The sequence below is a fragment of the Myotis myotis genome, unplaced genomic scaffold (assembly GCF_014108235.1).
Source record: "Myotis myotis isolate mMyoMyo1 unplaced genomic scaffold, mMyoMyo1.p scaffold_m19_p_21, whole genome shotgun sequence".
NCBI classification, from domain to species: Eukaryota; Metazoa; Chordata; class Mammalia; order Chiroptera; family Vespertilionidae; genus Myotis; species Myotis myotis.
In genome coordinates this window covers 2,180,447-2,195,812 of record NW_023416326.1, presented here as the reverse complement: position 1 = coordinate 2,195,812, position 15,366 = coordinate 2,180,447, and positions in this window count along the sequence as shown.

Sequence of the window (15,366 nt, the reverse complement as noted above, 5' to 3'; positions counted from 1 at the left end):
GACTTCAGAGCGGAAGGGAGAGGGAGAGAGGGATAGAAACATCAATGATGAGAATCATTGATCAGCTGCCTCCTGCACGCCCCCTGCTGGGGATCAAGGCATGTGCCCTGAATGGAACGCTGACCTCCTGGTTCATAGGTTGACTCTCCATGTGGGCTGTAGGCACTTGTTTGTATGTGGTCTCTTCCCCAGCCTGTGAGCTCTTGGGCGGCAGAGGCCGTACCTTTTAACCCAGCTTCCCAAGTGACAGCCAGCAGCGCCTCCTGTGTCCTGGGTGCTGAATAGAGGTGGCAGCAGAGAGAACGGCGACAAGGCTTTCTCTATGCCTGGCCGTGTGTGTCCTCTAAAGACTGTTCTCCAATTCTCATTACAAAGTCATGAGGCAGCACTTCTGGAGAGTGTGAAGGAGTTAACTCCTCTCTGAAGCTCGCACAGCCAGGCCTTCTCAGGCAGGGCATGGTTCCTAGGCCTGTCTCTTCTAAAGGTCACGCTCTTTTCACCAGCCCCTGCCCGAGCGAAGGCTGCGACTGAAGCGGAATGTTAAGAGGATGCCTGGCGGCCACGTGCATTATTCAGGGACTGGGAAGAAAGGGCCGTCTGAGGACAGGGGAGGCTGTTAAGGAAAGAGGACCAGGAGGAGGAAAATGAGCAGCAAGACCGACTAGAGTAGAATCTGGAAATGATGCTGAAGGAAGCAGGGGCAGCAGGCCCCCAGGTGAAACGGCAGGCCTCCTTCCACTGTCTGCTTGAGGCTGCAGAAAGCTATTCTCTTTATCTCACCAGGAGTGCGGGGAGAGTGCGTACCCTTATGAACACCAGCAAAGCAAGGGAGGAGGAATCACAAACTTATTTATCAAACACCAGGGTGAAAGGAAGTAAAAGTACAAAGCCTTTCCACACTTTGCTGCCTTTATACTTACAAATGACAAAGCCTTCCATAGTATGTGACTATCACTTCACGCTGAGTGGTGGTTAATGTTATGTGTTGATGGGACCACAGTGCCCTGACAGTTGATCAGACATGACCTTGGGTGTGTCCAGGGGGGTGATTCTGGATCAGATCAACATTTGAATTAGCAGATACACACACACACACACGCACACACACACACACACACCTCATTGGTTCTGTTTCTTTGGAGAACCTTGATTAATATGCTTTTTTTACATGTTATATCAAGCCAAACAAAAAAGAAAAAATTCAGAAGTGCAATGTAAGACATTTTCCATGGCCACCATCATTAGGAGCTAAGAAGTGCTAACTGCATTTGATGGCATCCCAGTCAATAGTCAGTCTTTGGAGCTGAGAGAAATGGACACCTTTGCCTTATCTGAACACAACTGGTCATTATTGCGTCATCAGATATAAGTAGAGAAGAATAATACCTATGGAATTGAAATGATTATGTATCTAAGAAGAAAACAACACTCTATTTAAGCAAATGTGAGGACAGAGAGCATTGACCTGTTGGGTGCTGGGGCAGCTGCTTCAAGTAACAAGACAAAAATGAAAGAATTAAACTTTTATTCACTCACTGGGATGGCTCAAGTGAATTCTAAACCAGAGACAACGCCTCGCCCCCTGTTCCACTTTCCCCAATGGAAGGCCACGAGCGCTAAAAACTGAAGCTCTTGGTTCATTATCCCATGAACTTTCTTCTACATCACAATATTCTGAAGCCAAGAGCTGTAGCACACACTGTTATAAAAATACATAAAACTCAACCGTGGCGGCAGAGTATGGAGGGCCTAGCGATTTTATATTTAAACTGCAGAAAACCAAAATCAAAGAGAAAACTCTCTGACCCAAAGAGGCACAGGGGTAAGAATTACATTATACTTCTCTTCAAAAGCCATGCAAGCAAGAAGAGAGTGGAGTGAAATATTTAAAGCGTTGAAAGGGGAGAAATACACCCTAGAATTGTATATTGCATAGCTGGTAACATTATCCTTCCAAGTAAAGGAGAAATAAAGACTTCTCAGGCAAAAACTGAATAGCCAACTTAGAAACCATCCTTCATTCCAATATGGTGTATGTTATAATCAATGTCATCAGAGTGTTGATTACACCAGAGAAGTGGAAGGAGAGAAGCGGGTGGACAGCTGGGGAGCTGTGCTGGCTGCTCCTGGGACTGGGGTCCAGCGGGTGCTAAGGGGTCACAGGTGGGTGCTAATGTCTGCACATGAGCAGCCTTTTTCCCTGTGTTGTCATGTTGTATAATCCTTGATTGGAGATTTGCATTTTATTGTTCACTGTTAGCAAATTTAATCAGAATGCAATCCCGGAGGGTGACTTTGCAACCTCCCTCTTCTGATGACTGATGTGTGGCTGTTACAGCTTTGACTCTAAGAAAGCAGCATAATTTCCACCCCTTTCCAATGTCAATTGTTTAGGACATTTCAGTGTAGTTCCCAGTAATAACAAAGCATATATCTTTTGGGGCCAAATCAGTCCATTTAATTATTAGCTTCCAAATAGGTAAAATCAGTGTCACTTATTTTCACACTTTCAAATGTAGCACAGTATATGCGAAGTAGATTACGGTCCATAAATGTTTTTGAATTGAAGTTAAAATAAGAAAAAATAGCCCTGTTGGTGTGGCTCAGTGGTTGAGCATCAACCCATGAACCAGGAGGTCCTGGTTTAATTCCCGGTCAGGGCACATGTCTGGGTTTCGGGCTTGATCCCCAGTAGGGGGTGTGCAGGAGGCAGCTGATCAATGATTCTCTCTCATCATTGATGTTTCTATCTCTCTGAAATCAATAAAAATATATTTTAAAAATTTGTTACAAAATAAGAAAAAATTAATTAACATTGAGGTGAGTAGTGTTAGTGATTAACTTTTTGCTAAGGTGTGCAAGAGGAATACTTACCACAAATTAAATCGTGCTATGTAAATTATGTAAGGACTGGGATTTAAAAATATATTTAATATTAAACAAATAACGAATTCCTACATTGGATTTTTCTCATCTGTTCTAGGGGCTTGTAGGCAAGACTCCCTCAGGGAAAGCGGATATGGGACAGTCATTTCAGACAGCAAACTGTGCCACTAAAAAAGAACTTCAGGAAATTTTTTAGACGAGAGAGAGAGAGAGAGAGAGAGAGAGAGAGAGAGAGAGAGAAGAATATAAGTAATGGCAATGCCAAACTATTCCCATTGAGAGAAATCAGAGTAACTCGATAAGAACTGTACAAAGCCACCTGGCACAGAAACCATAATTTCCAATTGATTCTCTATATTCTGCACAGAATAAACTGATACAGAGAGTTCCTCCTGGAATCATTTGAAAACAGATGTTATTGTTATCAATTCCTGCTTAATTATCCAAAAAGAAAAGAACAAAATCATGAACTTGAACCCTAAGGTCAGCACTTACTGGTAGGAAGAGCTGGGTGGAGGGAATTTGGGGACTCTCTATACTATTGTGAAACTTCTTACAAGCGTAAAATTATTTCAAAATAAAAGTTTTAAAAACAAAGATGATGGGGGGAGTCCTAAGGTGCCAAAATGGGTTTACTTTAATTTATCTAACAAAAGGGAGACCTCTGTTAAAGAAATAAATAAGTAAACACAGGAACACATATATACGCATATATATATAAAAATCTGTTTGAAGAGATAGTGTTTTCTGGAGAGAAATACCTTCCTTCTGTTAGGCTGTCAACAGAATGTTTTTAATACAAGTAATTGTACTTCATATCAGATCATTTTCTTGTATTTTGTTAGAGTGTAGCTGTGTGTGTGTGTGTGTGTGTGTGTATGTATGTATGTGTGTGTGTGTTCAAGCTATTATGGATTACAATCACTCAACTAAAATCTGGTATTTTAATTTCTATATACTAAAAGTCAAGTTCTTGTTTTGTCTTTAATTTTCTTTTTATTTTATTTTACTTTTTTTTACAAATTTCTACTTCTGAGTAAATTCACCAGCATATGTACACTTTAAAGTAGAAAATTATTCATCAGCAAATTGAGATTCATCCACAAATCTCACGAAAGCTATTGAAAATGTATTTCTAGATCAACATTACAAATGAAAAACAATAAGAAATGTCAAAATCCCTCAATGTATTAAAGTTATTATTTCATAAAAACCTCCAAATGCATGTGTTATGTGTAGAGCAAATTCTGGAATGCTTGGCTCTCTTAATCCAATATTCTGCACCAAAATAACACTGACTTGATTCAAGGGACAGTTTAATAGTGATTTGATTGGTCACAGCATTTTGCTCTCTGATGAAAAGTAGTCCCATTTCTTAGTTCATTCCTCATAGTCACAAAGGAAATACCCAGCTACTGACAAGTAAATATCAGTAACATGCAGTAACTGAGACAGCTCATGTGTGAAAGAAGCATAAGCAATTCCCTCAGAATAATTCTATCAACAGTGATACAATCATTGCTTTTATGATAAAAGTGAAGATTTTAGTAAGCATTGATAGCTCTCCAGTATCATATTGAGTTGCTCTAAAACTGTCAATAGGGCATTTATCTTGAGAAGCCTGTTTTGCTGTGTTGTTTTGACAGTCAGCCATCTGGGCTTACTTGGATCTCATCAACTGTAAGAAAATCTCGCCACTCTTAGACAGTTCTTTTAAGATGCAATATAGTTAATTCTATTCCTAAATTCCTAATATGTTTTTTTTACAACTACAAATCACCTTAAATACACTTAACCTTTGAGTTGTATGCTAATATTGCTTTTTAAGAGGCTTAATATTTTAAATTTGATATTTCTATATAAAGTAGTTGGGTTTGAATGGTAGTTGCATGTTGTTTCTTGTGTTTTAACCTGTTTAATATAGATAAGATGTACTGCAGTTATTCCTTAAAAGGAATGGTGTTTTTAATTTTCTGTAAGAAAAATTATGTACAATAAGATGTCTTGGTATAGAATCCATGATTGCTTATGAGGTACAAAAGAAATTCAAGTTTATATTAAATATTCACTTCAAGAAAATGTATTGCTAGATAATGTGTATTTTTTATGGTTTAATGATCTCTTAGAAATAGAAATGGTTTGACATATCATAAATAATGACAACACCGGACTGGCATCACGCATAGCTTCCTTCCCTACAGTAGGTTTGCTCTTTATACTTGACAACTGAAATGCAATGCACATTTTTCCCCCTGGGATATGGGTTAACCACCACTGAGAACAGACATGTCATATGTGTATTTTAAAAGGGAGGGACATCCAGCTATATACAGATATAAAGATGAAATCCCGATTCATTCTGATTTATTCAGTTACTCCGTGGTGGGCTGGATGCCAACAGGAACGTGTTACCCAGTTCATTGGGAGCACCCTGGAGCCGCCCCCAGTCACAGCTAACCACCCTGGCAGCTGAGTACTTTTAGTGCCTTTTTAAGTTTATAAACCGAGATTCCCCTAGAGAACTGCTTCCAGTAAACACTGATGTCTCTGCCTTGGCGCCGTCTGACCTTTCACCTCGTTCCTTTCACACCTTTGAAAGGCTCATCTCTGCTTCTCAGGGAGAGGCAGGCTCCGAGGGGAAGCTTTCTTGTAGGTGCGTGTGAAGAGGCTTATGAGACGCAACGGGCTGGGGCTGGCAAGGGGCTGAAATCAATGTGTGTCAGCACATCTCTGCGGCCGCGTATGGAACAAAGTCAGGGGCTGAAAATGCCACTGATGCTGGGAGTGTGGAGCACAGGAAACGGCCAGGGCAAGTCGGCCTCAACCCTTTCCATGCCAACCTGGCACTATCTCCCACATCAGAGCGGCAGAGAGTCTAGTGCCCAGCCATTCGTCCTCCCATTGTTTACGCTCAAGGAACTCTGACACCGTACCCAGCGAGGGGCAGGAAAATGTTTAGTTCAGCCTTGTTTTAAAACGACCTGGGTCTGGGGTAAAATTAGTGAGATAGAACCTGACCTATGAGCAGAAACGAACCTGACCAACATAATCCCGAGAGCCCAACAGCTGCCTGGATGCTTCCCTGAGGGATGCCAGGCCTCTTCAGGTTTTATGATCATGCTGACAGCCACCTCTCGCCACCTGGCATTTTGCTATTTTAGGAGAAGCCATAGAACGCAATTTCTTAGAGCCAGTTAAACTAGAAAGGGCCCAGTTTCCAAAAAATAAAATTTAGGAAATAAATCTATTTGAGTGAAACAGTAATAAAGGGATTTATTTGAAGCAAAATATTGTGTAGCAGTGGACAGAAGATGGCTTTGACCTTTCACTCACAATTCAGAACAAGCATTTGCATTCAGACAATAAAACGCCTGACCTGCATTTGGCAGAATGTCTTGAAAATCAGATAAGAGAATGTCAGTGCAAATTTTCTTAGATCTAACTCCTGAGTGCTAATTCTCGGTGAATGTTAATAGGCATCTTGCATTATGCGTTAATTAATCTAAGAGAGTAGACTTATTTCAACAGATATTCAATAATAAGCGAAATATGACTCTGCCTACTCTTCAATGATTGAGGTTATAAACATGAGAGTGTGTTTTGCTTTCTTTTTAAGGAGTAGAAGGGTGTACAGTAGAAAAACTGAGGGGATAGAAAGGAAAAAGAGACTCCAGAAACACATTTTTATAGTTTTGTAGCTTTGCCTCGGGCTAGTCTTTGTCCCACATATTGGCCTCCACTTTCGCATAATACACAATGTTGTAGGCATGAACCTTGAATTTCAGAGGAAAATAATGAAGAGAAAGTTAGTGAACTCGGACTAGTGGATTAATCTACGAGTGGATTTTATTTTATATTCGACTTTAAATTTCTCTAATTCCCCGCCTCTCCCCGCCACATTTCAGTCTGGCAGAAGTCATTTGCTGTTCTTATGTTCAGTTAGATTTCTCTTGTTAAAAAAAAAGAGCTGTGTTTAGCTGTTGATTGAGATGTAAGTGAAATAGTACAGTGTGTAAGTTTAAGGTATATGAGACCTGGTAATATATACAATTTGGTCTGTTTATGTGGAGAACTATTACAAAATTACTTTTATTGCCTGAACTGGCTGAAAGGACTAGCTCGTTCGATATGAAAACACAGGACTATATCGCAGTACTAGCATGTTTGCTAAGTGCTTTGTTGTTCTGTAATTGCTGGTTGTACTCACAAATCATCTGTAAGATGAGATCAAGTGGCCTTCTCAGTAAAAAATAGAAAATATAATCACCTCATTTTCTCAGCGCTTTCTATAATTTGTGTAGTGTGTTTATACATTTAATCACAGGTTTCACTGATTGCTATGGGGGATGTTTCTGTGGAAAGTGGTTCTGAGAGTCCTGAGGAGTAGGGCTGGGAGGAATGAATGGGAGGAACAGACAATTCTCCCTTGGAACCCATTCTAGGCCAACGTTCCCTGTGCGTTTTGTTTTGTTTTTACATAACAGGTAATGGTTATAATCCATTAGCAGTAAAAATACAGAAAAAGGAAGAACCATATGATTTCACTCATATGTGGGATATTAAACTGAAAGCAACAAATGGGAAATACAAGACAAATAAACAAACAGAAACTCATAGGCCAGACAACAGTACTGTGGTTACCAGAGGGAAGGGGGTTGGGGATACCAAAGGGTACAGGAGGTTAAATATCTTTGGGTCAATATACAGATGATGCATCATAGAACTGTACACCTGAAACCTATGTAACCTTGTTAACCAAGGTCACCCCAACAAATCTAATAAAAATATTGCTAATTTAATTTTTTTAAAAAATGTATAACTAACAAAGAATTTTTTATACAGAACACATAAATGATATTGGAGAAAGATCTGATAAGGTGATAATCAGCAGCTCCATTATTTCTGTTGCACTAAGTTTTGTGACAACCCTCCAGCTATGGCTCATTCTAAACCATGATAAGCTAAAGAATCCACCCCCAAAAAAATCCAAAAAAGATCAAATGGTATACAGGAAAACTCAAAAAAATTTGAAGGCTAAGTTTGGGTAAATATTGGACATTATAACATTTTATTTATAGGACATATATTTATATATTTGAGGAAGAAATGGGAGATGTTGGGATTTAAGAAATATTTCAGGGGAACATTGAGCAGACATAAGCCATACTGTCTCCCTTTTCAAAAAACAGACATTCTATATAAATTATAACATTAAAAATTAATCAAGGGGGATTCTCCAACTACTAAAATTAGAAGGGAATCTGAAGCCAGACCTCACCTCTCTTTGCTTTTATTGTCTTTTCTAGCACAGTGGCATCTATATAGCAGGAAGTAGTAAATAGTAAATATTATAAGCAAGTAAATTAATGGAGAGCTTATTCTCCATTGGTCAAATGAGGGTGGGTATGAAAAACAGAGCTAAATGGAACCTCATTTTTTCTGCTCCATTTTTCTCCAAAGTCTATATATTTATTACACAACTTTAATGGCTGAAAATAATGTGTATTAATTTAATATTTATGCATGTGTTTATTTTCAGATTTAACATAAAGTTTGGGAAAAGTGGGTATTTAATTAAATCCCACTGAAGTTTTTATTCTCTTGGCTTATGTTCTTTACAAAATCTTAAGCAAAACATATCAACTTCAAGTAGGAGGATTTTAATATCTCATTTCATCCTTTGAATCTTAATGCCTGGTCACATTCCAGCATTAATTGCTTTATCTTCAAACTAATGAGCTAATTTGCATTTTATACACAGAGCTCTTGCTGTCAAAACATCCATATGAAACCGAAATTTAGTCAATCATGCATATATGTGTCATCATACTTCCAAACATCTGGCTGGGTAGAAACTGCAGGCTGTTTGAAAGAGAGCATTAGCATTCATCGAGGGTATTAAGCATCAACTTTTGGGGTCAAAGAACTGTTTGGCAATAGATGTTACCGATCAGCCTGATCACTGGGGGAAATGGCTTATTTCACACTCACAAAATGCTGCATGCAATTTCAGGCTTACATCATTGGAAGCCCGTCCACAATCTCAGGACTAATTATGCCTGCTCTTGAGGTTACTGTTTTATAGTCTATATTTTAGGATGGATTATGCGGATGTTAGGAAAATTGCATCCCCATATTGTCATGTGGTTCCATCTTGGCCAGTGTCTATAAACTATTACATATTTAAGAATGTCTTTGTGTCATTATTTGCTTAATGTTTACCTCTTCCATCAGTATACTCCCTGAGGTCCTTTTTTCTTAATTTGCTTGTCAACTTGCCATCAGCACTCAGGACATTTTCTAGTCCCACAGAGACTGGTTGTTGAACTAACCAAGTAGCTGATGAGTGAGTCCATTTTTCACGCTTCCAGATATTAGACAACGTTTTCACTGCACATACAATTTCTCTCTCTTTCTCCTCCACATTTTCAAACTAAGCCTTGTAGATATCCCAGGAGAAAGCAGCACTCATTCTCGTTAGACCGGGGAGAAGAAGCAAAAGTGTGGGGTGTAGAGGACATGAATTTTCCCAAAGAGGCTGAGACTCATCCCCTGCATCCTCTCCGTGTATTAGATGAATTGGACCTACATCATGGTCTCCTGTTTGAGTTACTGAAATGGCAGGAAAGCATCCTAACCCAAATCCAGGCTAATTTAAATGTTCCTTAACATTTGGAACAACATATCCTCCTTCTTTCTTGAGCTATTCAACATCTTGTTTGAGGTCTTTGTTACATGAGAATATACACTAATGAGAACGGATAGAACAGGGCATTCAAAATTTCACTATTTCATGTCTATAAAGAATATCTCAATAAAAAGAGAGAGATGGTAAGAAAAGCATATTTGGTTCATCAACTGAATGTATTCCATACATTAGGGTCCATCATGCAGCAACTTCCTCAATGGTTGTGGAATAAACCTGGGGGATAAAAGTCTTGTAGGATATGGCGTTTTCCTTTGCCAAAACAGTTGCAACAATACAATGCATAACAATCTCAGAATTATATTTGAAGAAAGTGATATCTCAAAGAATGTGCTAACAGCGGACTACACAAGAGATAGCTAATATGGTGTAGGCATTTTTTATTTTTTTAAAAATCTTTATTGTTGAAAATATTATATATGCCCCCCCCCCCCCCCATAGATCTGTGTAGGCATCTTGCCAACTGCCCCTATGGTCACTGTTTCTCCAGAAGTCATTCTACTTGGCACAGTTTTCTCCATGTCCTGTTTGGTTGACTAGTCTATGCAAATGAGTAGACAGTACTGAGCTCATTGTGCTGTGCTCAGAACTCACTGTCCTCTGGGAGGGTGGGCGGCCACACTGCTTCCTCATTGGCAGCCAAGTTCATGCTTTTAGTTTGGCTCTTGTCTTGTCTTTGAGTTTTTGTTTCAGTGTCCCTTAGATATTTCATGTGCTTAGATTCCTACATAAGAATCACCACATAACTTTTTTTCTCATGGAAAAGTGGATGATATTGCCTGGCTGGTGTGGCTCACTGGTTGAGCATTGACCCATGAACCAGGAGGTCACTGTTAGATTCCTGGTCAGGGCACATGCCTGGGTTATGGGCTGGATCCCCAGTAGGGGCATACAGAAGGCAGCCAATCAATGATTCTCTCTCATCATTGATATTTTTAACTCTCTCCCCTTCTCCCTTCCTCTCTCCAAAATCAATGAAAACATTTTTTAAAGTAGATGATTTTTTCACATTTTAAATTCTATGTTGTAAAAGTAGTTATTTTGATCTTCCATAAGGTCCAATCAGGGTATCAACTGATTGTTAACATTTTACACACAGATAATAGGCACTAGAATGTTCACTCTGTCTGTACACCATACAATTTTGACAATATAGACCGTTTTCAGTTCTTATGAACAATTTTACTAAACAATCTACAAGTTTTCAATTTCTCAAAAGGCTTTTACTAATGAAATTCCATCAACAATATCTGGGGGCTCCCTGGAACCAGATTTCTCCTAAGCCAAGCAGGGGTATTTTGTATTTCAAGGAGAAGTACTAGTTAAGGGGCTACTGTTTAACAAACAAATGAAAATGTACAACCTATTGATGAAGTAGCTGATGGCAGGCATTAGATTAATTTTGTATTTCTATTATTTTCTGGTTCTCTTCTCATTATTTGCTCTTTCTTTGATTATAGAGTAAAAATACATACTCTCCTCTCCACTGATTAGAGGCCACAGAGAATACAAAATTTGAAGAAATGGAACAATGAAAAATTGCCCATTAAGAACAACAATATTTTTAAAGAACAGCTTTTAATGTGATTAATACGTTTTTTGGTATTGTCTTGGGCATAATTATTTCCTTTGAATTACTTTCAAGTGAGCAAAATGTTAGAATATAAACATAGTGAACGGACTGCATACTAATTTTATTTTCTTAAATTTATGTTCTTAAAATCATAACATCATCTGTAGCCTATTTTTATGAAGATAAAATTTGTTAAATTTTAAAATCAAGTGATTTTAATAATTGTTAAATATATATCCTGGTTTTATCTTTCCTAATTAAATAGCTAAATCTTCTTTTAAAATAGTAATATAGATAAATGCTAGACTTACTAGAGTTATTAAAGAGTAAGTCTTAAATATCAAAATTAAATAACAGGGAAGTTTATTAGATATTGCAAACATCATTCTGCGTAGTGAGAAAACAAATAAATTCTACTAATGGATAAGCATAATCCCAATGCATTTTGTACTTCTGGGAGGAGATATATTAAATTAAAATTAGAAGTCCCTTATGTGACATTTGTCTTCCACACTAGCAACTCCAATATACTCTATTCTGATTTATTTGACATTTTTGTTGTTCTTTTGGATGTAACTAATTTGTAGTAATCCAAAGCACCTAGTGTTAAATATTCAATATTTACATAAAAATTTTTCTGTTTCATAATATGTTGGGGGGGAAAAAGAGTCACTTGCCTACCAGCACATTATAATTATGCTTATAATTTTCTTATAATTTTTTTGTTCAAACTCCACTGCTAAATTTGCATTTCACTGATCCTTCCCACACAGAGTCCTGAACAAATTTTGAGAGCATAAGAAAAAATTATTTTCCCCGCATAGATTTATTGTTAAATTTCTTAAAACAACAAAGTCTTAAGTCCCTTTTTTTAATAGCTTATAAGTCCATACGTTCCTAAACAGATTGATGATAAAAATGTCAGCTCTCATTTAAAGAGCTTTATATGCAGATCAAGAATAAATATGGTCTCTAAAAACTTTGCAACACCTGTATTAAATGATAATGCAGCCACATCGGTGTGGCTCAGTGGCTGAACATCAACCTATGAACGAGGAGGTCACAGTTCAAATCCTCGTCAGGGCACATGCTCAGGTTGCAGGTGCAATCCCCAGTAGGAGGTGTGCAGGGGACCGCTGATCAATGATTCTCTCTTATCATTGATGTTTCTCTCTTTCTCTCTCTCTCCCCCCCCCATTCCTGAAATCAATAAAAGCATATTTTAAAAAATTATAATCCAAAATATGGTGAGTTACACTGTACAAGTCGTAATTTCTTGATCAACATGTTTCTCAAACAAGAGTAAGCTTTAAATTACAACTGACCTGTTATTAACTCCGATCCAGTTATTTCTCCATAATCAACTCTGTATTAAGTCTCCTTGTCAATTTATCCTCAGCAAACATCATATGCAACTTTTGGTTTCTACCTAATACTGTATCCTGAAGATCTAAGTAGTCACAAGATGCGTATTTACCCTTTAGAATGTTCTTTATACAGTGTGGGTGAGTAGGTAGGTTGCTGGGGGCAGGGTGGGGGGATTAGAAGATTGAAACTTAAAGTTTCTTCATAAAATTTTCTCAAAAATGAAAATTTACTTTAAAATAAATTAAAAAACAATTCTTCTGTGTTAATTGTTATTGTCAGCTTAATGCAAGTTAACACAATGAGATCGCATGTCATGGAGACCAAGATTAGAATGAGAATGAATGGTAGCGGTAATTGGAAAATCAGAATAAGAAAAGTATAAATGAGGACATATTTCAGCAAGGTTAAAAGAACCCTTTCAAAAGAGTAAGGCTCAGTGAGCCATAATGAAGAATGACAGGGCAAAGGTGTCCCCTTAGAATCAGTGAGATATGGCAGGGTCATACATTATAGATATCTTTAATGGAACTTTAATGGGGACTTTATTGTTTAATTTAATAATGAACCTTGATTGTTACAGAGATGTCTTTTAAAATGTGATGCCTATAAACTTCTAATTACTTTAGTTCAAACCCGAGTCTCTCTTCTTCTATGGGACAAAGAAGAGAACTGTTTGACTTTGAGAATCATACATACTCATTTTCTAGAACAATTTAAATTAAAAAAATATATTTTCCCTATTTTCATAAACATACTTAAGGAAGTTTTTTAAAAAAAATTCTTAAATGTGTCAGTGATCAACGGCAGATGAAAAGTAAGTCAGGAGTGACATTCCTTTCCTTCCAATTTCTCTATGAATTTTTGTGTCACTCCCTTCTGCTTACAAATGGCAGACGGGACTATGCCTCTTACTTCATGCCCAAAGCACCATAACCTATACTTTCATAAAATTACATAAGCAGCGGTGAAGATCAATAGCGAAACAAAAGATCCCTTTGGGCAAAATGGAAAAGATTTTTTTATGTTGCAATGGAGAATATGTTTCCACTCTCTTAAGTTGATATGTGTATACTGGTGAAGATATGATCTTTTCCTGAACATATCATTTTAAAAGGCACCATAGCTCTAACAGTGAAAGGACATGGCCTTTGGTTATGAAAGCTCTGCTGGCAAGCTTTTCCTCCCATCACTTGGTGGTTTGTGTTGCTAGTCAATTGCTATACTTGTGAGACCACTCTATTCATCTGTGAAATAGGGATATGGATGCCTCTTGGACAGAGTATTTTTGAGATATATTTTTTATGGATTTCAGAGAGAAGAAAGGAGAGGGACAGAGAGAAGGAAACATCAATGATAAGAGAGCATCACTGATCAGCCTCCCGTATGCCCCCTATTGGGGATGAAGCCCACAACGCAGGCATGTACCGTGACTGGGAATCGTACTGTGACCTCCTGGTTCACAAGTTGACACTCAGCCACACCAGCTGGTATTAACATGACTTACATAAAAAACTGGAGGTTGATCATGGAATTAGTGTTATTATATATAGCTTATATGCCATCCATATGAAAGGCAGTAAACAGTCTGGAGAAAAAAGTAGTTGATGGCATTCAAAATTTGTTTTCACTCATATGTAAAGTTTGCCATCATTAAAATAACTACCCATAACTTTATATTTTTCTCAAGGGGTTTTTATGTTATTTGGCTAAGAAATAGAAGTTGCTTGGATTAGGTCAGGAAGCTAGATGTGCAACTGTCTCTGACTTACCAGCTATGTCTCTATGTGGACAGCAGCTCCTCGACCAGCAGGGCAAGCCCCACTGGGAGACGTAGGCTGGGTTTTGTCCGGCTGCTGCTCGATCAAGGAGGGCATGTTACTGTTTTTCTCCTTTGTTCCCAGGGAAGCACCCCTCCCTTTGGTTTCCCCACCCACTGCAGACATTTAGGTAATGCCCGTAGGTAACAGAGGCCCCGTTTGCTAAAGAAAAGCCTATTCTTTATTCTTCATATTGAATTTCATGCAGGAGTCACAGCCCTCCTTGACCAAACAGGTAACAGTGAAGGTGAACTTGTGCTCACAGGAAAGAGCCACTATACAGCCTCCAACAGACATTCTCAGAGACACTGCACTAAATGTGAAGACCTGCACGTTGTGTGCTAAAGGACATAGGTAGACTTCTTTTGGTCAAGGACTCCTTTCTGTGGGGTCCAGTGTTGAACTTCATTTCTGCAAAGTTTATACTTCTAACCTAAGTCAATGTAATATGGTTCCCTGGTATTCTAAATCATCATCCTGATTTTAAAACTGTGCAGGTAATTCCCATTGACCCAACCACTAAAGGACAGGTCACGGGGCAGCTATGATTTTCCTTTCTAGGTGGTGGTGGAAATATCAGATTCTAATGACAAGAACCTCTTCTGACGGAGGAAAATGGCATAACAGTGAGCTATCTGTGACAGTGATCTTGACAAGAATGTCAAAAAATTTTTAATCAGGTTGACAAGGAAATTAAATAGGATTGGTATTTGAGATTGCAAGAAACAAATTCATGAGAAATCGGCATTTCTAATTTATTTAGTCTTCTTAATATATGATAATAATATTTGAACATTCTCTGTTAGATTCTTGCACATCTTTTTAAATATTTACTATGCATAACATATTTTTGATACTATTATAAATGGCTTCTGTCCTTGTAAGATGTCTACTAATTGTTTGGAACTAAAATACAATTTTTTATATTGTACATGTACCACAAACTTACTGAATTCATTTATTTATTCTAATACTTTTCCTTTAGGTTTCTTTGTATTTCTGTATACACAATCATT